At 39.5% G+C, this 24,187-nt stretch overlaps 1 protein-coding gene across 2 annotated transcripts in view; it reads right to left on the bottom strand.

Moving 5' to 3' along the window:
* Positions 1 to 24,187, bottom strand: part of SORBS2 (sorbin and SH3 domain containing 2) — a 212,567-nt gene that overhangs the window by 171,918 nt on the left and 16,462 nt on the right. For both annotated transcript variants that reach the window (XM_068970137.1, XM_068970143.1), the window contains exon 2: positions 6,700 to 6,839. The gene's annotated coding sequence lies outside the window, so the exon portion shown is untranslated. The remainder of the gene's footprint in view (positions 1 to 6,699; positions 6,840 to 24,187) is intronic.

Below are 24,187 nucleotides of genomic sequence, written 5' to 3'. Positions count from 1 at the left end.
AGAAATATACTTAAAATTTTCAGTATATACAATGTTTGTCTTAAATTTAAGGCATGGAAGATGCCAGCATTTACTCAGACATTCAAAAGATAAAAGGAATAATATAAAAATATCCATGTACCCACAATTCATCTTAAAATATAAGACATTATGAATTCAATTAAATTCTGTGGTACACACCTCTGGTTGAAATATCTTCCCTATGTCCCCCAAGGTAACCAGAATCTGAGAATCATGTTTTTTAGTGCATCTTTTATAATACAGGTTTTTAATTGATACTTTTTTTTTTTTTCTTTAAGGTAAAAGCAATTCTTTCCTATGGCTGGTTGTGAATTTTTAACTTGAAAAGTTGTTTTGGATTTTATCAGTGTCTTCTACCTTGAGATTGCTCAGTAGTCAGAGTGTCAGAGTGTAAAGTTTTAAACCTCAAGCTCCATATGCTTCATATATAGGATGGTGGCGGCAGTCTTTAAGAAGCAAATGACTGAAGCAATATAAAAAGACCCTTATGACAATATTCACTCAATAAATATGAAAATGCTTAGGATATTAAAAGTAGTTATTTGTGGTCCCTTAAAACACCGTTTGCATTTACTAGTAACCTCTTAATTTCCTTCCTTTTTGATTTATATGTAAGATCATTCTTCTTAAATTAAAAAGCACGTCATGTGTTAGTGAAAGAAGCTATAATGTTCATTGAAAAATGCAAACTGATCTTCTGCCAAGTGTTTTTACATGTAATTTTTGTATGCTCTTATATAGTCATTCAGAATGTTGATTAGGAAAAGGATGTACATGATTTAGGCACAAGTGATTTTTAACCTCAATGCTTTTTGTTTAATTTCAATATACAAAATAGGTAAAATATTATAAAGAGGATAAAACTCTCACTGTAATCAAATTTTCTTACCTTAGCATAAATATTATCACTTCATTTCCAGACAAGTTTTTACACAAACTATGGCTATTAAGTGATGGATCTCACCATGTGAGATAAAGTGCAAATGCCAACTTTAATTTTGGAATATAAAATTCATCCATTCATTTATTAAGTAAAGTAGCTTAAACACTAAAATGAAATATGTTTTATATTGAAAACTAGTAGTCATCTTAAAAAAGTTTTTTGTTTTTTTACAAAGTCAACTTTCATTATTTTTTCTACAAAAAATTGTCTTTTGCCGAATTTACCATTTCACTCAGTTTTTCGGTCTCTTGGTTTTTAAAAGTTTCTCATCATAAGTCACAGTCTTTTGTGATATCAATATAAAGTTTAGAACTTGTTTATATGTACTTTTGGTTTTATCTTGCTTTGAATGAAAAAAGTCATATTTGATAGAAAAAGAAAATTTCAGGGATTTAATTTTATGCCCCACATCAATAGTAAATTATTGAGTTTTATAGCAAATAATTTATAAAATATTGTTTACATTTTATAAGTAAAATAATTTATATTTCAAATTATAAAACATTTATAAATAAACAGAATGAGTTTATTTAAAATTTTATTTAATTAAATAAAAATACTAAAAAATGTATATTTCAAAGATTTTTATTCAAAGCAATCTAATTTTTTTAAAATCTCAGTCTCTAAGACGTGATATTCTGTAAGCTGTTTACTTCTTCCCAAAGTTCTCATTTTACTGCCCTGTACAGTCAGGGATAATGACCACTTCTTACATCAGAAAGAGGTGTGGATCTCTTAGCTTGACATTTAGCATCCTTCTTGAATTAGTGCAAAACTTCCTCCTTAATCTCCAACACTCCCCTGCTGAATCCTTCAGTACAGACCCACTATTCTGGACTATTCACAGATGTCCATGTGAAGGTCAACCAGATGCCAGACAATACCTGCAAACACTTGGCTTTGCTGGTACCACAAGGATGTGGTTTCTAGTCTAACTGCACATTTACTCAGCCATATTTGTTTGGGGATAGATTTCCATGCTTCTCTTTTCTTTTCTCTTTAAGAGAATATTTTGGCTACGCCCTGTGGCTTGTGGGATCTTAGGTCCCCACTCAGAGGTTGAAGCCGGGGGGAGGCAGTAAAAGTGCAGAGTCCTAACCCCTGGACTGACAGAGAATTCCCAGTTTTCTGTCCTTAACCATGATCTTTAATCCCAGTATAATAAAAAAAAATTTTAAATGAATACTTTCATAGTAAACCATACAAATGCGGAATAGAAAATAGTTTTGATCTACAGATCGAAACTGTGTTTGTTAACTATATTTGGTTGTATGCTCATTAAATTTGCAGACAGTGTACCTATACATAACTTTTTCAACATTCTTAGGTATTTTTAACACTAGGAATTTGTTCTAAAGTTGAGTGTTATGTGGTTTTAAAATATTTAAATAGTCAGGTCGAACAAACACAAAAGTTCTGAACACTGCTTGGAGCTAAATTCAGAACCAACCAAATTTCTTAGGTTTGCAAAATTGAACAAGAGAAGTACCACTAAGCTGAATGCATGTCAAGAGCAACGGCTCCACTAGAATTAAACCAATTCAAAGTTGTGCTTGGACCAGGATTTGTATCAGGTCAAAGTAACCAAAACACAGTGCTTTAATAACACAAGCTGTACATGTGTTTTTCCATTAAACTAAATTCACTTTCTCTTTTCAAGTCCAAATTTATGTTCAAAACAAGAGATTAGTGTTTCTGTCCTATCTTTTCTAATACTGGATTGACCTTTCAGTAGCAAGTACATTATTTTATTTAAGCTGTATCAAGTTACTAACGTGATTCTTTTCACTGACCTGCGTCTTGTTTTGATCACCAAGTCATAACTTTTGGTTCATTATACCACACATGTTTGTCTTTCTCTGTAATCTTCATCCTACTTTTGATTATTTGATTATTTAATTATTTGATTATTATTTCTCAGTGAAGTATAGAAACTCAGAAATTGTTATGATTCCAAATAGCGTTCCCCTCATAGCTTGGACTAACTATTTTCTTATTATCCTTTGGCTTTTATTTTTAACTTGTTTTATATCTTTGTATTATGTAATGAGATGGAACGGTACACTTTGAAAACTCTTGATATGAGAGCCAACCTACCATTGGCTATTTTCTAGGGATGTAAAATAGATACTGTGGCAACGTTGGGGATCAGTGTCCTCACCTGTACATTGGGAACACACTGCCTGCATGACCAACCCCATATTAGTAGGAATACCACCCTACCTTAAGACAGATGATCCAGGAAGTCAGTTATTGAATGTGAAACAACCATGCATGGGGTGAAATAAAAACACAGTCTATGATCTCTGATAACCCTGAGTATTAAATAAAATGACAGGTGTGGGTATTTTGCAGGTAGAGTTTTAGTTTCCAGGACAAAGTCGAGTTAAAGAAGTCGCTATTGAATGTCCTGATTCCTCAGCCTCTGCACCAGATGGTCTCCTCTTACTTCCAGTGCTCTCATCTTTGTCTCCTTCTTCTCTCAGTTGTTTCTCGTGTAAATGTAACATTTGCTGAACCAGGTTTACAAATCCCATCTTCCTTTCCAGCCACTCAACACACACACACACAACTTCACAACCCAGCCCATTTGGCTGTCATGCAACAGCTCGAGGTCAAGCTTTTCTGAAGAAAATTGACTGCTGAGGATTCCTTTACCCTCAGTATACATTACAAGTAACGTTACTAAACTTTTCAATGCTTACAATGTTCCCTAGGAGTGTGTCAGTTGAGAAGGCCAAAAAAAAAAATCTGTAAGTTTATTATTTTTCCACCAATATATTTGACACCACCTTTGGAGAACGAACAAAAGGCATACTGTCAAGCAGATAGACCTGGACAAAATGTTACTGTTTGTTCCACATGAGCACAGAAGTATATTTAAGCAAAGAAAGCCACTCCATGACTCTCCTGGGACTGACTTCCTTCAGCTGAATTATACCAACATGTTCACACCACTTGCTTCAGACTGTGTTGGAATTTTAAAATGCAGACTTCTATTTGCCAATTGCTCCAATACCCCAGTGATAAAAATTCACATTAGGATTGAACCTGGCTTTAAAGTATCACAGAACAAATGTAAGTTTATTGCAAAAATGTGTGTATACATGAAATTATAGTCAGAGATGTGAAAATAAGGGGTGCCCTTGTTTGACAGATTCTATACTTCTACAGGACAGCCTCAAAGTCACCAGAAGTCACTTGACTTGGGATTATGTTTCAAATCCAGGCTCAGTGACATTCATGAAACTTTTGGCAAAACATGGGCCAAGTTTCGAGCAAGGCTGGGTAGAATACTTCTTTCATGTGGAAGCTGTGTGAAACTCAGTGGTTTTGGCTACGTTTATCCTTGAGTTTCACATTCAAACAAGCCAAAGTTTCAAAGTAAAATTAAGAGGCAAAAGGAAACAAAAAAACAAAAAACCCAACAGAACAGGAAAAAAATAGCTTGTTCAAGAATGGAATGGCCTCTGTCACATTCCAAACACATTTCAGCCATTGGATTCTGCAACTGAACTGCTACTGCTGCTGCTAAGTCGCTTCAGTCATGTCTGACTCTGTGTGACCCCATAAACGGTAGCCCACCAGGCTTCCCCGTCCTTGGGATTCTCCAGGCAAGAACACTGGAGTGGGTTGCCATTTAACTAGCATTGCCTTTTTAGCAGCACATTTCTCCTCAGCAATGCCAAATCAAGAATGCCTAGTATTAAAGGGAAGACCCCCACCAAAGGTAGTGACGGATATGCTCAAAATGACCAAAGGATTTCAAGTTTTGACTATACACACATCACAGAAATGAGACGATTCAAAAGCTCTTATAATGAAGATCTGAAGAAAGAAAGTTAGTAATTAAATGTCCAGCTTTGGGAAATTAAAAAAAAAAAAATTAGACTGAACAGCTCTAGGTTTTTCTTCAATCTCAGTCCTAGTTCTAGAGATCATGTTGCATCTGCTTCTAATCCAGAGGGACGTCTCCCATAACTTACTCCCTAGCTCCACCCTCTGAACCTGAGTCCAGCGGCCACTGGCTTCCTTTCTTGTCAGCACGATGCAGGGCACAGGGTGTGTCCTGTGTCAGCTCTGAGGAGCCAGGGTCCCTGCCTGGCACTTAGTCTCCTGACAGGATTAGGCTCGTCCTACTGTTCACCTTCACCCAGGACGCAAGGCCGGATTGCCAGGAGATGACAAACTCAGTATCTGGCTGAGGACTTTGAAAACACACTTTGTTTGCAATAGAGAAGAAAAGAGTGACAAACAAATGTGATATACCCACGAATTTTCTCTAAAACAAACAGAACATCTAAAGGTTGACTGAATGGCTAGAAAGTGCTACACTCTGCCTGTTTTAGGAAATACATTTTTTTCATTCCTTATCCCTCATTCAGCAGAAGTTTCACTAGCATAACAGACTTCTGGCTACAGAGAATTTTTTTTTCTCCTTCCTTTTTTTCTAGTTTTCCTTTGTAAAATGTTCTTTTATTTCTTAAAAAAAATTTTTTTTCTTTTACTTTCTTTTTTGAAAAAAAAAAAAAAATTTACCTGGAAGATGTGTGTTTAAAATGCTTGCTTTCTTTTGACATATGGTGAGATACCAATAAACTTCTTTGGAAATAATAATCTCTAAATTTCAAGGATTTCAGTGTCCCTGTTAAACAGCAACAGTAAGGGCCCCAAGGCATATGGCAATTTAGAGGCACTTACAAGAGGGGTTGATAGAGTCTGGTCTGTGCACCATTATTTCCTGCTTGATTTTAGACATCTGCTGAGTGGAGCAGAGAGCTATCATAAACTCTGTGATGGTCAGAGAAACCTGCCATAGAAGTCTTTGCTTTTCTGCTGGGGGGAGGAGGATCCCTATACTAATAAAACCTAACACATATCAGTGAGAGAAAACCAAAACCCAATAGATTATTCCAAGGAAATGATATAAAAGCCTTAAACAAAAAAGAAGACTTTTTACCGAACATAGTAAATACCCACAATCAAAGTAAATGCCATGTTTGAAGTTAAAGTCCACAGATCAAAGTGCTTTGCAAAATGTCAAGACCAAGCGTAAGGTGGGGGAGGGAGAAAGCACAGAAAACCCTCCAAACTATTATATTGTGACAGTAGAGAAAGAAAACTTCTAGCCGAAGACCATCGGCTAGGTAAGGAAACCTCAAAACTGAGTCACTGAATTGTGGTAGGAAGATACAATACAAAAGCAAACAAGAAATTGTTCTAATTCCACAGTAGCAATGAACAAAGCAATGGTGAAGGAAGGTAATAAGATAGAGCCCCTCATTGTCCTTAAAGAATAAATCACTAATCTAGCTCCTTTACTCAGGTAGTTGCATCTTTTCCCTTAAAAAAAAAACGCCCTTAGAAAGTTAAAAATAAGTAAACCCGGTCTAAACAAGAAAATGAGGGTGTCTGAAAGGCTCTGGGATGACCCTGGCAAGGAGGCTTAATTAGCGTTCTGCAGCGGCTCAGGCTCAGGCACAGACAGCTCTGTTCTGCAGGTCAGCATCGTACAGAGCGCGTTCAGCACTGTTTAAAGCTGCAGTTGCAGAAACGCACTCAGGCTGCTGCTGGACTGTGGAACACTGTATCTACCTGGAGGGCGTTCAGCACCCCCAGAACCGTCCCCCCCCCCACCCCCTGCTTATTTTCACCATTGACAAGTTATTTAAAAAACATTGAGTCCATGTGATAAACCAACAAAATAATTCCAGAATTAAAAAAAAAAATCTTACCTACAGGCAGCCAGGTTCAACAGTTGCTCTGAAGAGAGGAAGTAGGAGTCAGTGGCCTTTTACATGTGGAGGTTGTTTATTTAGCCCTTTTTAAAAGGTCTTGAACTCCAGAGGTTTAAGATTAAGTCCAATCCAAGTGTCTGAAAAAAAAAAAGGTGGGGGGTGGGCAAGAGAGAAAGCAAGTGAGAGAGAGAAAGAATCTCAGCTGCTGGGTGGTGCTACTGTTCTGAGAGCATTTGAGCTATTTTCAGCATTTAACAGCAGCCGGGGTTGTCTGCAAGGGATGAAAAAACCTTGCCTGGATCGCCACATCCCGCCCCCCCAGGGGTGTGTGTTGGGGGGCAGGGACACAAACCAGGAAACCCACAACAACTTGCTTCACTGTGCAAATATTCCTTTATATTTTGAGGAAAACTGCCAGCATGATTGAAAGCAAAACACACAGTAACAACAACAAAAAAACTTAACTGGAATCTTAAAGAAACATAGTACTTTGCCATAATCCTTGCGTTTTCAAAATGATTCACCTGATTCGTTGAAAATCAGATGTCCTATTTATGCCGTATTGAGAGGAAAGACTTTTCTTCTGATAGTTCCTGGCCAGCTTATATGGGTCTTAAAAAATATTTTACATTTCTCTCTGGGAGGAATAACTGTTGTCAGCCTGTCCTCCTTAAGACTGAAGACAAATGAGTTATTTCTAGCCCACACCCACATTTCCAGTCTCATCAACCATGCTATTTTTGAAAGCTACTGGGTTAAGCTGTTGACATTTCTTATCTCTTGGCAGAGATTGGGGGCCATTCAGTGACAAGATGCAGACAGGCACCCATCTCCTGCTCTCTCCCCGCTCCAAAGGCCAGTGAAGAAATACTTCAGACTGGGTCACCAGCAATGACTGGCAAACTCTGAGCTTTCATTTTGTTTGTAGAATGATGAATTAAGATCTGGAAATTGTATTCATTCATTCAACAAACATTTTTGTGGCAAAACTTCTGATATGCCAAGCACTCTGAGAATACAATAGTGGACAGAATTAATTTCTTTGCCTCGAAAGGTTTACAGCACACAAACGCAGCGAGAGTAAGGACAGAATTTGTTACAGACGTTTACAGCTTCTTTTCCACAGGCTATTTAAACCATGGCAACTGAAGATGTGGAGATCTCTTACTCTGACCCAGGGAATATATGCGTCATCAGACCGACTCCTGACTGCCATTGCTTCATTAGGCTTTTTGCAACATCCCGAAAAAGGAAAATTAGTTACTTCCTACCAAGGAAACACTTAAGTATTTGTAAAAAAGCCTCTGTTCTAGATGAAATCCCTGAAACCTCTGAACTCCCCATTCTTTGTAACAAAGAAAATGCGTATGCAGTCAGGAAGTACTGTTGAGAGATAAAAGAAGATCCCCTGATCTTAGTCCATTATAAAAACCACCTTGATATATTTTATAGTGAATATTATGAAGGCTGGCTACCAGAGGCTCACATCAAATTCAGTTCTTTCCTTGTAACTGATTAAAGAAAATACTGAGGAAAGAAATAGGTGAGGCAGATTGAGGTACAAACTTCCAGTTGCAAAATAAATTGAGTCACAAGGTGTGAAATGGACAGTTTGAGGATTATATATAGTCAATAATTATGTAATATCGTTGTATGGTGACAGATGGTGACTAGACTTACTGTAGTGATCATTTTGAAATGTATAGAAATATCAAATCACTATGCCATGTAACAGGAACTAAACTTTTTAACTGTTTTTCCTTTTTCTCCTTATAGTAGTTTATAATGAAAAGGAAAATACATTTAAAAATGGACCTTCCTTGGGAAACTGTGGAAGTTAAGGGAACAGATAAAGATTAACTATTTGAGTACTAAGTCAACCATTATTTTTAAATTACAAACAGGGTGCTTTTCACACCAATACTGAGAGAAGCCCATTGCTTCACGTTGAACTATTTTTAGAGTCATTTTATGTCCATCTGCACTTGAATGAACAGGTTATGACCCAACTCCCTGTTCCATTTAGGATGAGTCCTACCCTGCCAAGTAACTCACCCAGGGCTCCCTTGTTCCCCAAAGATCTTGACTGTCCAGACAGCCTGTCCCTAAGAACTTTTCAACAGATTTGGCATCACAGAAGAGTGCAAATTGAGGCATATTTTTAAAGGTTAGAGTACTTACCCAACTACTATGTCTTTTGTAAGTTATTAATAACGTAACAGTTATATCAACTGTACTGTTAATGGTTTTATTTCTCTTTTTTTTCTTTTGTGTTTTTTACCAAAAAAATTGATTTAAGATCATTCGGAAATGCTTATATTAGAGTGGGCTTCTTATATTGATGAAACATTAAATAGGCCTTTGGCATAACTCTTCTTCTGTATAAGATGGGGGTAATAACAATGCCAATCCATAGAGCTGTGGTCGGGTTTATACGATTATGTACATAAAATGCTTAACCAAGTAATGCCTGATACACAGAAAACATAAAAGTTCATGATATTATCACTGCTAAGCCTTGTTGTTGTTGCTGTTGAGTCGCTAAATCATGTCCAGTACTTTGCAACCCCATGGACTGCAGCACTCCAGGCTCCTCTGTCCTTCATGATTCCCACAGTTTGCTCAAATTCCTGTCCATTGAGTTGGTGATGCTATCTAATCGTCTCATCCTCTGTCGTCCCCTTCTCCTCCTGCCCTCAGTCTTTCCCAGCATCAGGGTCTTATCTAATGAGCCAGCTCTTCGCATCAGATGGCCAAAGTATTGGAGCTTCAGCTTCACCATCAGTCTTTCCAATGAATATTCAGGACTGATTTTATTTAAGTCTAGAGCCTGCCTATCTAATGTGGTGGATACATGTGGCTGTTGAGCCACATGTGGTTTGTCAGAACTGAGATGTCATATAAGTGTAAAATATATACCAGACTTTAAGTATGAAAAACAGATTGTAAGCAGAATTTTTTTAAAATCTTGATCATATGTTGAAATAGTATTACAGATACATTGCATTAAATATTTTGTTAAAATTAATTTTACCTCTTTTTATTTTTTAAAATGACAAAGCCTTTTATATTATAAATATGACTTGTATTATATTTTTATCAGGCAGTGCCATCTAGGCCAGTGGTTCTCAAACTGTAGTAAGCATCAGAGTCACCTGGAAGGCTCATCAAAACACACATTCTTGGGTCCTAGCCCTAGTTTCTGACTTACTATGTCTGGGGAGGGGCCTGAAATTTTGATCGCTAACAAGTCCCCAGGTGATACTTGACCATACTTTAAGAACCACTGCTCTTGATCCTTGCTTGGAGAAGGCAATGGCAACCCATTCCAGTACTCTTGCCTGGAAAATCCCATGGGCGGAGGAGCCTGGTAGGCTGTGGTCCATGGGGTCGCTATGAGTCGGACACGACTGTGCGACTTCAGTTTCATTTTTCACTTTCATGCGTTGGAGAAGGCAGCCCACTCCAGTGTTCTTGCCTGGAGAATCCCAGGGACAGAGGATCCTGGTGGGCTGCCGTCTATGGGGTCGCACAGAGTTGGACAGGACTGAAGCAACTTAGCAGCAGCAGCAGCAGCAGCAGCAGCAGCTCTTGATCCTTGCTACTTAAAAGAGTGGTCCACAGATCAACATCTAATGCTTAGAGGAATTAGGACATTTCACAAGATTCTGGGCAGCAATACTGGTTCTGAAGAAAAAGATAAGAACCTAGTTGCCCTGGTGCCAGGCATGAGTGGGACTGGCCACCATGTTCACTGAGATTCTTAAACTCTCCAGAAAGACAGGCTTGGTTTCAGAGGCTAGAGCAGGAATAATCTTTCAGAGATGAAGAGGGAATGGGGGAAATGGATGGAAATGTCAAAAGTCAGTTTAGCGTTTCATTTCTTTCTCTCCCTCCATAGCACACAAGATATACTGAGACTGTTTTCAGCTAAGTATTGGTCTAATCGAAACTGTACCTAAGGCACAGTTGATGTAGAACAAACCATCCTAGAAGGTATTTATGTATCAAGGAAGGATCTTATTAACTCAGATAACCCTCCAATTGTTAGAAGCACAAGAGACTGGCATTTTGGAGAAGAGAGGCTTCCGCTGTCCTCTGCCCCACTGTTAAGTAAGTGAACACGTTATTTTGAATGCTTTCACCAGTTTTCCAAATGCCTTCTCACCTTTTCAGGTGGCACCAAAGCCTCGTGGGCTCAAAGGGCTTCCTAAAAATGAAATCCTCATTGTAACAGAAAATGTGGACCCACACAGTAATATTTAAAACTCCCAGTTCTGTATGCAGCGATCGTCTGTAGCTTTAGGTCTTACTGGTTGGTTGTTTCAGAAAACTTAAAAAAGTGTGTAATGCTTAAGAGCAGAGAGTCTGGGACAGTATGTCTGTTTGAATCCACTTTGGTGTGACCTTGGGCCAGTTGCTTCACTTCCCTGTGCCTCTGTTTCCTCTTCTTTAAATAGGACTTATCTCAGTAGGCTGTTGTGAGGATTAGAAGAGTTGTCATTTCAAAGGAATGTAGAAAAGTCTGCTAAGTCACTTCAGTCGTGTCCGAGTCTGTGCGACCCCATAGACGGCAGCCCACCAGGCTCCCCCGTCCTTGGGATTCTCCAGGGAAGAACACTGGAGAATTTGCCATTTCCTTCTCCATGTCGCAAATGCTATTAATGTTATTGGTTAAATAATTAAAACGTAGTAGAATAACTGTGCAGGTTTCCTTTTATGGCCAAACATAGTATTTTGTTTTCAGATACCATGATGATTTCTAGGGACTTTTATGTGCGTGGTTTCTTCAATACATGCGTTTTGAGGGCTTCTTTGAGAGTTGTTTAAATTTTTTTCCCCCAAGAGAACTCCAAATTCTCATTTGATTCCTCATCGCTTCCTATGATTTGAGAGGATCTCAGTAGGAAGGAAGTGAATGTAGTTTTCCCATGAATATTGTTTTCTAGGTTACACATTCTCCCCACCCGCCCCCACCCCACTAAGTCCTTTGAAAACTGAGTTGCACTATAAATGTTTGAAGGCTTTCAGGGTCATGTCAGTTGGGTAGCATTGTCTAATTTTCCAGGAGAACAATGCGTCATTCTCTTAGATATTTTAGTGCTTAGGGAGAGGCAGCAGGACTGCCTGAAACACTGGCATGAGTTTCAAAGATGTATTGAAAAGGCGGTCAGATTCTGATCCTATAGAAATGATAGAAATCAGATAACGCTGATGAAAGGAAGGGGCAGACCCCCAAAGCAGGCATGCTGGATGCAAAATGAAGACTCAATTAAGTGTACTGACATCTTTTACACTTGTCTGCTTCAACCACATGGAAACAGAGTGAACCACGTGTGTGTGCAACGAAACTAGTGATGCTTAGAAGCATCACACACTCAGTAAGTGCCAGCAGCGTCGTCTCCAAGAAGTTCAGTGTGCTGAACAGTGAATAAATGCACCAAGTGGGGAAACCCAAGCCCGTGGGTTGAATGGTTTCAGACCAGTCATACAAGTCCTCTGCGAGGATACCCTAAAAGGCAGAAACATTGAGCTATATAAAGCCCGTTCCTAACTTGAACAGCTCGACTTTTACTTGGACTGCTAAGAGATCTCATTTGGCCATTCCCGCTCACCCCCATGATCTACATCTGCAGGCATAATTATTTTAAAGTTGTCACATCATATGTCACTGATTTCTGCTTCCTGGTTTACTGACATGAAACGAAATGTGACTTGCCATCCCATTTGCCATTATGCAGTCTGGGACTGGATTTTACCAAATAAGGTGAGTGTCTGAATGAACAATTCAGACTAGAGATTCTATCTATCAAGTGCTAGAGATTCTATAGAAATAACTTCTTAAAACCTTTGTTACAACTCACTTTTCTAGTGAAAACCTTATTGTTTTTAAACTGACTGTCTGAACTCCATGTGTATTTAGCAAGTGCCTCTGCTGTTTTATATAACTATGACTTAGTTCTCGATATTTATATTCCATTGAAATTGAGCATATGCAACAGTTGCTACATATGGTAGAAAAATCATCAAGATAAGCCTTCATAAAGGGGCCTATTTAAGGCTCTGTGCGATCTGCTGTTTCTCATACCCACGCACATCTCCCTCCCTCCTCTAGCTCCCTTTCTTCCGGTTTCTCTGGCTTCCCCTCAGTTCCTGGGTTGGACCACGGTCGGGGCCTGTGTGTGCTTTATTCCCTCTCCCTGCCACCTGCCCTGCTTGACGTGGATGCCAGGCACCCTTCAGCTGTCAGCTCAAGTGCCTTTTCCTCAGGAAGGGTTTCCCTGCTCTAGCCAAGGTCAAGCTTTTTTTTTTTTTTAACTCTTAAAGAATTGTGATACTCGCGTTCCCTCCAACATCAAACGTTGCCTTTGTTTGAGTGATTGATTCATGGATTTCTCCTCTGATTCCCATTGAACCCCCGACAGGTGTGTTATATTTGTGCCTGGCACTGAGGGAGGGCTCAGTGTGCATTTGTTGAATAAAGAAGCAATTCAGTAAGTTCTGCTCAAGGCATTAAGCAACACATGATGGTATTTTTGTTATATATAAATGAGAGCTTATAAAAGTATCTTATCTTCTAAAAAGCAAAAACTCTGTATTCTGATTAAGCAGCTATTTCCAACCAAGAGGATTCTCTGAACGGTATTGCTTTTTGGTTACATATTTGATTTAAAAAATTTTTAAAGAATCAGCACTTGTTTTCCTCCTCGGGATAGAATCTATTATCTTAATAACTTGCATTTATCTTCTAAAATAGGCTTGAAATAAATCGATACCTGCATTCTTGCATCATCTCTCCAGATCTTTTTAAAAATCATGTAACACTCCATTAGGGTGTATTAATCACTCAACTGGGATCCCTGATCAAAATTTCTTTTGATTAGGGTTATTGAGAGAATGATGTATTTGTGTGTGGGCTGCCATCTATGGGGTCACCCAGAGTCGGACACGACTGAAGTGACTTAGCAGCAGCAGCAGACAGTTATACTGGAGAAGGGAATGGCAACCCACTCCAGTCCTCTTGCCTGGAAAATCCCATGGACGGAGGAGCCTGGTGGGCTGCAGTCCATGGGCTCCCTACAAGTCGGACACAACTGAGCGACTTCACTTTCACTTTTCACTTTCACACATTGGAGGAGGAAATGGCAACCCACTCCAGTGTTCTTGCCTGGAGAATCCCAGGGACGGGGAGCCTGGTGAGCTGCCGTCTATGGGGTCGCACAGAGTTGGACATGACTGAAGCGACTTAGCAGCAGCAGCAGACAGTTATACCACATGGCTTCCTGCAAGCCATACCTGATGCTTTTTATAGATACTTGATGAGCAGACAAATAGAAATGAAGTGTCTCACCTACAGCACTGCCTGCTCAGGCCATTGTCATTCTAGCGGCATGAAACCCTTTGTCATGTCCATATAGTGTATTAGTTATAAACACACCAGGAATTACTGGCTGTCGAAAAACTGGGAGATTTGTGATCTTGTTCTCTGGCAAAGGCGAGGAAAGGGAGCTTTGTGTGGCCTGGAATACAGAGCTGAGTTGGAGACTGGGGGCTGGTCTTTACCCTGTTGCCTGGGAAGAGGTTGTGAGACACTCTCTTCTACCCTGGGCACAAGGACACTGGTTACAGCCTAAGAGTGTTTGAAGATGTACTATTTTGTACATGTGTACATGCTTTTTGTACACGTGTAAGACACTTTGAAATCATGCTTTTTGTGCACGTGTAAGACACTTTGAAATCAACACAGTAGAGCATGAAAAATATCTTTTCTGAGGCATTCAAAAAACAAACTAATTAACCCAACCATCTATGGCATATTTCCATCGTTACTATGACCACAAAAGTTAATTTTGCAAGGACAGGCATACATAAATAATACACAAAATGTTAGAAAAATGTCCTTGAAACCCACAGAGATGAAATATGAGTGAAGAATAATAAGGACGAGTGGACCAGCATGCAAGGGTTAGAAGGAGCTATATAGATTTGTTATATCAAGTGCATAAGAAAAACATTTTCCTAAAATGAATGTGGGTTAGAAATGGAAGCTTTCAGACACTGGACATGTTAATGTTTTCTGTGTTATCCGTCCTGCAATCCAGACCTTCCTACCTCTTCGTGTGACCTGTTGGTGTGTCCCAGGTAGGTTACAGATGTTGCTGCAATATTGATCCCTTCAGTTGTCACCACACTAGGTGACACCCAAGGCACCTGGAGCTTTGGGGCCAGTCACCTCTGGCTGTTAGCAACCTCATCTGTTTACCTCCGTGCCTACAGATATGCTCATTTGTCCATGTGCCAGATATAGACAAGTTTGGGTGGGAATGATCTAACCAGCAAGGTCAGCCTCCTAAAAACAGCAACATTAGTCTTGTTAACAAAGGAAACACAAGAAATGAGATGGTATGGGAGAGGCATGTTAGAAATGTCAAGAAATGAGTAACGATAGCTCAGTTTTACCAAAAACAGGGGGGAAAATCATTGTTCAGACTCTGGGCTGAGCCAGGACTGGCCTGGTCTCCAGAGGAAAGTGCTGGACTGTCTGTCCTGTCTGTGGGTAGTGTGTGCTCAGGCAGAGGGGTGGGGAATGGACGTCTGAGCCAAAGTAAATGCATGCATTTTCACCTTCTCGTGAGTTTCCTCTTTTCCTCAGCCAGAGTTTCTTTAAGGGTCACTTTCAAATGGAGTTTCTCTCTGACACATTTCATTTTACAATCAAGTCACTCACTATATCCAGACTCATGGCTTGAAAAGAAATAAATACTGTAACACAGTCGTGGCAGACGCAGCTTTCTACCTAAGGAGGATCCATCTTTGCTTTCAACTCTGCTATAAAATCCTGGTCACAGGTCTATTTAAAAACTTATCTTCTGGGATCCCCTGGTGGTTTGTTCAGGCTGATAAGCTACAGGCAAGACGTCTCACGGGTGCGATGCTAACCCTCCTGAGGAGAGGGTGCTCTACCCTTCGCCCCGTCACCTGGCACTGCTCCTCTGAGCTGATGGAAATGCAGATACCCTTCTGGGAAGCACCTGCTGAGCAGCCTTGAACCCACTCTGGGCGCCTTGTCGTTTTGGGGAAACCAGCCCCTCACCTGGTTAAAGATAATCTGGTCGCTGGAAACTAAGAGGCATACCAACACAATCATCCAAGAACAAGTTTCTCAGCTCAGGCTGGCTGAAAGATAGCCGAAGCCTATTAGACTGGCTATGAAGATATCATAATGAACCTAGAGCCTGTCATACAGAGTGCAGTTAACTCAAAGTGAAAACCAAATATCGTCTATTAACGTGTATATGGAATCTAGGAAAATGGTACTGATGAACCTATGTGTAGGGCAGGAATAGAGATGCAGACATGGAGAATGGTGGATGCAGAGGGGCAAGGAGAGGGTGGAATGAATTGAGAGAGTAGCATTGATACATATATACTACCATGTGTAAAATATACAGCTAGTGGGAAGCTGCTGTAGCAAGGGGAGCTCAGCTGGGTGCTCCGTGATGAACTCTAGGGGTGGGATGGGGTGGGGTGGAAGGGAGGCCCCAGAGGCAGGGCATATATGTAGACATAGCTGATTCGTGCTGCTGTGCAGCAGAAGCTAACAATATTGTACAGCGAGTATGTTCCAATTAAAAAATAATAAAGATAATCACGCACAAAATAGTTTCAGAAGTTCTGAAAGTACTTCTGGACATCAACAGTTAGCCCTCACCTCTTGTGAGTTGCTGTGTTTAGTTTGGGGCCCGTTGTCATTTTCTAATGGACTGAAAATTGCTGTGAAAAACAGAGCTGATATGTTTGAAGCCCAAGGAGCTGCAGCGTTGGAACCTTTTCGACTTTAAACAAATAGAGTTGAGTAGTTGGCTCTTTTTTTTTTTTTTCCCTAAAACTAACAATTAGTGATCAGTGATATCAAGAGGAATAAGAACATCATAATAGTCTGCAGGAAATAGAAAACAGGAACCCATTGTTTACCCTGTTCAGTGGACATTGCCAGAGCATTGTTCAGAAAACTCTGAGCAGGGTCACTGAAGTGTAGTTTACCAAGGTTTCAAAAGCTAAACTGAATGATGGAATTTGTCCTTGGTACAAAAAAAAAAGTGATTTTGAGAAGATGGCAAGGGATGTATTTAAATGATCTTAAAATTTTCTACTTAGGATTTCTTAAAATGGTAAATGCTTTCAGTCATAACTGAGGCGAAAGCATGTTGGATTAGGAAGCCAATAATTTTTTCAGTTTCAAATCAAACTTAAGATACACATACAATGTGGAAATTATTTTAAGCATTCTTATCTCATGGCTTCTGGTTGTACCATACATTGAAGAAATGAATATAAAGTATAATACATTCCATTTTGCAACCATCAGTCACGTATAACCATTTGGTCTTTCTGTCTATATTGGTGAGGAGCTTGATGTTCGACAGGAAGGGTCTGGAGGCTGTCTGCCACCAGTGAATCTGACACCACTGCCTTCAGTAGCACGGTTACCAAATCTCCTTGAGCTACAGTTCTTGTGTGAAGAAAGTAAGAATTATTGCAGCACTTAACGCATCCGATTGGTATGAAGATTGAACGAGTTAATATACGCAAAGGTTTTAAGACAATACCTTGTATGCAATAGGCATAAGTGTTGTTTGCTGCTCTTGATGTGATCATTGTCTCAATGAGGCATCACACACACACACACACACAGTTAAAAGCACACGCTTTGAGGATAAATAGTCCTTACTTAACTCTCTGGTTCTGCCCCTTATTTGCTCCTTGGTTTGGGCATGATCTCTGAGTCTCAGTTCCCTCAGCTGACAAGTCGCTCAGTTGTACCTGACTCTTTGTGGCCCCATGGACTGTAGCCCACCAGGCTCCTCTACCCATGGAAGTTTCCAGGCAAGAATATTAGAGTGGGTTGCCGTTTCCTACTCTAGGGATCTTCCCGACCCAGCCATGGAACCCACAGCTCTTGCATTTCCTTCATTGGCAGGCAGGTTCTTTACCTCTGGTGCCACCTGGGAAGCCCACTTAATTACCATAGAGCATTATTAAGGGGATAGAAGAAGATACTCGGAGAAGGCAATGGCACCCCACTCCAGTCCTCTTGCCTGGAAAATCCCATGGACGGAGGAGCCTGGTGGGCTGCAGTCCATGGGCTCCCTACAAGTCGGACACAACTGAGCGACTTCACTTTCACTTTTCACTTTCACACATTGGAGGAGGAAATGGCAACCCACTCCAGTGTTCTTGCCTGGAGAATCCCAGGGACAGGGGAGCCTGGTGGGCTGCTGTCTATGGGGTCGCACAGAGTCGGACACGACTGAAGCAACTTAGCAGCAGCAGCAGAAGATATTGCATGAAAAGCCATACCTGCCACAAAATAATCATCAGTTATTTTAAAAATCAGGTAGAAAAAAATTATTTGTCAATGTAATAATTGATCTTTGCAAATGTGTTCTTTTATTAGTTTGCAAATGGGGGGAAATGAAATGGATAGGACACACTGGGGTTCTGAGTTTAATTTCCTTATAATTCATTTCAGATGGCTCACATTCAGACTTCTTGGGGACTTAAAAAATTTTAATTTTAAGTAAGAATTCATAGAATTGTCAAACAAATGGATTAAGAAAATTCCCAATCTTTGATAATGACTTTCTCTATGATTGATATTTCCCCCTTAAAGCAACAGCATTATCATCATCTTATTTGGTGAGTAATAGGTTGATGAGGGAATTTATTACCATTAAAAGGAATAAACCAGAAGAAGCAAAAAAAAAAAAAAAGAAAGAGTGGACTTTGTAAGTCCGTTTAAGAGTCTGTCGTTCCCTTAGCAAGGGGGAGGAACAGAGTTATAATTCTATCCGTCTTTGCTAAAAACAAATGCACACTAATTATATCCATTGACTACAATTTTTATAAGTGATTAATTGAAGTAGAAGTACCCCTATTTTAGCAATAAGTACATTGCTGGGAAAAAGATTCAAGGTTTGGAATCAGACTTAGCAAGCCCTGTCACTTTTAGCAAGTTACTTAGTCTGAGCCTTGATTTTCTGGATCTGTAAAACACAAACAATGTTCCTTGCCTTTGGGGGAGCCTTTTGAGAGGATGGCATGAGGCTGTGGGAAGCCAGTGAGTCAAGCACCTGCAGTGGAGGAGTGATGTGCTGTTGCTGCTGTTTGCTGTCCTTTTTCTACTAGAGTGTAGGCTCCTTGAGGACTGGCCTCCCTTTAGAAACGCAAGTATCAGGACCCTCCTGGCAATCCAGTGGTTGAGACCCTGCACTGCTAATGCAGGGCCCTTGGGTTTGATCCTTGGTCAGGAACTAAGATGTCATAGGCCATGTGTGCCCTGAGGTGTGGCCAAAAGATTAAAATAAAAAAAATTTTTTTTGAAGCCCCATAAATATTGCCAATTCCCAGCACAGTGTCTGGGCCCCAGAATCTTCTGTGTGAATATTTATCTAATGAAAGGGATACCCTGCATGGGGGACTGAAACAACCATGGTGATTTCTGGCAAGCTCGACTTGCTTAAGTGAGAGAGACAGGCACTGCCCAACTGAACCACTGTTCTGGGGAACAGATTTAAGTAAAAAAGTAAATCGCTTCCCTGGTGACTCGGCGGTAAAGGATCGTCTTGCCAAGCAGGGGACATGGGTTCAATCTCTGGGTCGGGAAGATCCCCTGGAGAAGGAAATGGCAATCCACTCCAGTATTCTTGCCTGGAAAATCCCATGAACAGAGGAACCTGGCGGGCTGCAGTCCAAAGACTAGGACACGACTTAGTAACTGAACAACAACAACAAAAAAGTAATTGAAAGACAGCCTCTTCCTCACACATTTAGAGGGAAAGGCAGACTGTAAGGGACAGAGAAAGGTTGTTACAGGGATCCCTTTGCTCGCTGAGGGGATGATAAATAACGTTTTTAAGTGAAACTGTCTACGTTTCACCTATATTTTCTTTCTTATTAGTTCATGATTTCTGTGAGCATTGTCTGATTTCTTCTTTGATTCATAGGCGTTTTTATATAAAACTCAGATCTCCTGATTTCTCTTTGATCCCCAACAGCATTGCTAAACAGCTATACTCCACTATAAAATTAAAAAGTTAAAAAAAAAGAACGCTGGGGTACAGAGGATCACTTCATAGAAAATCCCTGGGGCCAGAGTCTGAGAAACCTTGTCGTTATGAGGCTGAAAGGTCAAGCGCAGCATCAACAGCAGATTTGAGACCCGAGATGGGATGAGCAGCCCCACTGGGTCCTGTTGGTCTGTACCATGAGCTCCAGCGCTCCTTCATCACTAACTGCTGTTTCCTTTTGCTGGGAGCCGCTTTGATCGAAACTTGGATTCAACCCCTCAGTGAACTAAATTAGAGTGAATGCTATGCACAGTAGTAGACTCATTAAAGTATCAAGTGATGGCTTCAACTTCAACCAAAAGAGGTTTTCAGAGAGATAAGAAAACAGACACAAACAGTAGAGAAGTAGAATTATTTGCAATAATTCTAATGAGAAGGGATTCAGTAGGGGAAAGAAGTTAATAGACCATCTCATAAAACAGAAGCATTGGAGCTACAGAGTTCAATACTAGCTCTATTTTAATTGAAGCATAGTCAGACACGCAAGTAGAATAAAGTGATCTTGGACTCAATCATCAAAGGAGAAGAATACCATTTAAGATAATTAGAAAAATGGCTTGAAAAATGAGGTAATTCTCAACAAGTAATCATTTTTATGAATGCAGGGCTCACTTAGTAAAACTCTTCTAAAAAACAGAACCCTGAGTTCATTTAATAGCATTACATTAGGGTGCTTATTTGCCCAGTTTTACAATTCTACTCTGTAATGAATCCTACCTGCAAAGACAGATAAAGAGGGCTAAAACCAGGTTGCCTTTAGATTTGCATATACAACATTGAGTAAGAGAAGAAAGAATTGGGAAGGTCTTAACAAACGCTGCCCGTCACCTGTGGCCAAACCAAACCTGAGCTATAAATTGCAATGGCTCTAACATTCTGTAATACGAACTCTGTTTTCTTGTTCCTGATTAAGATCTATCCACTTGGCCTCTTTTTAAAGGCTTGTGCACATTTGAACACACCTTTGTGACTCCAAACTGGACTTCTGTACCACGTTCTATTTTGGGTAACCACAAAGGTGCTGGAAATTTCAAGTAGTAACAAACACCACCACCTACAAACTGAAGAACATGATCTGGTGAAAACCTGGTCCCCTGGGCTGTGGGCTCCAATTATTCTTTGGAGTGTCTGACTTAGACATTTAGACCAGGTTAGGTCATCTTTGCTGTGATGATTTTATTCTTCCAGCTACCGTATTATTGCTCTTTCATTCCCCCTATAACCACAATTCAACTTAAGGCCATTTTTAAAGCTTGCTTTTGTGTGCCCTGAGATGGGTACTAGGTCCTTTCTCTGTTCATATCAAATGATGCTGTCCCCATGGAGAACTCGTTCCTATTCATAGGCGGAGCTCATCTTATCTGGATTTTAATTGAACACAAGGTTATCAGAGCCTTCATGTTTCATGCATAACTTGTTCAGAATGTAGTCAGAATTGATTTATCAAAATATAATTTATCAAATCAGTGATAAATTACATTTATAATTTATATATAATATAGTTATATAAGTCAATATATTTATAGAAGGAAACCTTTGTGTGGTGCCTTCAGAATATATGTTTCTTACAACAGAATCATTCGAGACAGACATAACATTGAATTCGTCTTGATTTTTAATGCAATATTTCATGCATCTCCTTCTTAAATAGTAAAGAATCTTGAACGCATACAAGGTGAGGAATAGTTATGTAAGTTTGCTGCTATTCTTGCTTCTCAACTGTCTTCTCACTGTCTTAGTATATTTAGAAGTTTTGAGTTTGAAGTGTCTTCCTACACATGTAAATTCTTGCACAGTTTCCAAATCAAAGTGAGCAGTGCCTCAAGGGCTGTGTTTGCCATTTCTGTTTCAACGAAAAATGATATACTACAGTCATGAAAAGGTTTATAAACGGCCCTTGCTAACTTCTAGGTTGATGAAACAGGGCTCTCGTTTCACACACTTCAGCAGGCAGGATATGCAGGGTCTTGTTTCTTATTACTTATCTCCACTGTCTGCTTCAGTGGTTTTGTTAACTTTGTTCTCAGAGGAGCTAGCATTGGGTTAAGATATGAAACACCAGAACAATGAAGTGAGTAAATCAGTCTATTAACACATACCGATTAGTGCCCACACCTGTACACAAAAACACACTTAAAACTAAAACGTTCCTGATTCTCACTTACATGATAATCTCTGTGGCTCTACAAGTAAAATAAGTGTATCTCTGTCGTTTCATCTGTTGGATATGTACTAATGGTTTCCTCCAAATGGATAAGGGGTATAAACTTTGGGAATTATTACAAGATACCTGAGTAGCTGCGTGACTCGAAAATTGGAATGGTTTCCACCTTCAAAGAGTCAAGAAATATATGGACTCGTATTTCACACCATTTATCTGGATAGCCAGTCACAGTTACAGATGGTCTCTTCATGTGAAAGACACTTTAACATTTTTTAAAACTGGAGTATAGTTGATTTACAATATTGTATTTGTTTTGCGCATACAGCAAAGTGATTCAGTTATATGTATATATAATCTGTACACATTGCTGCTGTTGTTTAGTGGCTAAGTTGTGTCCAACTTCTCCAGGCTCCTCGGTCCTTGGGATTGTCTGTATATATTAATATACCTATACAGGGCTTCCCCGATGTCTCAGTGGTAAAGAATCTGCCTGCAATGCAGGAGATGCAGGTTGAATCCCAGGGTAGGGAAGATCCCTTGGAGAATGAAATGGCAACCTGCTCCAGTATTCTTGTCTGGGAAATCCCATGGACAGAGGAGCCTGGTGGGCTACCGTCCATGGGTTTGCAAAAGAGTCGGAAACAACTTAGCAACTAAATAACAACAATATATACCTGTGTATGTGTGTGTGTGTGTGTAAAATCTTTCTACCATAGGTTATTACAAGATGTTAAATATAGTCCCCTGTGCTCCACAGTAAATCCTGTTGTCTGTTTTGTACATGGTAGTGTGTATCTGTTGATCACATACTCCTGATTTATCCTTCCCCTCTCCTCTCACCTTTGGTAACCATAAATTTGTTTTCTATGTCTGTATGTTGGTTTCTGTTTTGTAAATAAATTAATTTGTATTTTTTTAGATTCTACATATAAGTGGTATCATATAGTATTTGTCTCTGTCTGACTTACTTCACTCAGTGTGATAACCTCTAGGTCTATCCATGCCATTGCAGATGGCTGAGCAGTAGTCCATACCACATCTTCTTTATCAACTCATCTGTGGATGGACACTTAGTCAGCTTCTGTGTCTTGGCTACTGTAGTTTGTGTTGCTATGAACACTGGTGTGCGTGTAGCTTTTACAATTAGAATTCTCGTCTTTTCCAGATATATGCCCAGGCGTGGGATTGCTGGATCATATGGTAGCTCTATTTTTAGCTTTTAAAGAAAACTCTATACTGAGAAGCTTTCACATTTTAATGTCATGAATGTTAACTTCCTTATTCTTATAATAGTCCTCTGGGTGGGTAGAAAGCATCTCTCATTTCACATATAATAACTCTAAAATTTACTTATTACTTAACAGCTGGCTTTATTAATTTAGGGCAGAATTCGAGATTCCCTGGTCACATTTTCCTGAAATGAATGACTTTTGTAACTCAGCATCGATTCTGTATCATTGAAACTGCTTTCCTCTTTTACATCCCATAAATGGAAAGAAGAGCTGATTTTGGTGTTTGGTTATAATATTATATTATTATATTCCATAATGTTTATAATGTTTCCTCTGAAAAAGTTTGAACATTGAGTTGGAGACCATGAATGTGGGGAAAAGCAATAAAAGATGTCAGTGTGATTTAAAAGCATAGTAATATACTGCTTTTAATGATGCTTATTAAAATGGCATTTTTAATAAACAACTTTAAAGATTTTCCTAAGTACTAATTCTGAAAAGTATGCTTATTTTCAATGCAACTTAAAAATGACATCTATTTAAATTAGAATGAGTACAGTTTGCCAAGGCACCATTTAATTACCACTCAATGGGATGCATACATTCACCATCTACATTAGAAAATAAATTGGGAAATATATTTATGAATATAGTAATTGTTTAAGAAAATTTTCCACACTTCATATCATCATATGTTTTGTGTGTATAAGCTCACACATTCATGAATTAGGCCATTCAGGTTCATATACAAAGTATAAATAAACCTTAAGACTGGAAGCTCCACAGGGACAAGAACGTCTGTTTTGTTCACGTCAGTACAGTACTAATACAGTACTCACAGGAATAAGCTTACTTAATGCTGGTGGGAAGTGAATGACAGAATAATGGAAGAACCAAAGCAGTGAGACAGGCCATGTGATGTATATTGAACAAATGCTTTGGAAATGATCTTTGGAATT

This window comes from Capricornis sumatraensis, chromosome 4, assembly GCF_032405125.1.
Source record: "Capricornis sumatraensis isolate serow.1 chromosome 4, serow.2, whole genome shotgun sequence".
NCBI lineage: Eukaryota > Metazoa > Chordata > Mammalia > Artiodactyla > Bovidae > Capricornis > Capricornis sumatraensis.
Note: the sequence above shows the minus strand (reverse complement) of the source record. Positions and strands in the feature narration are given on the sequence as shown.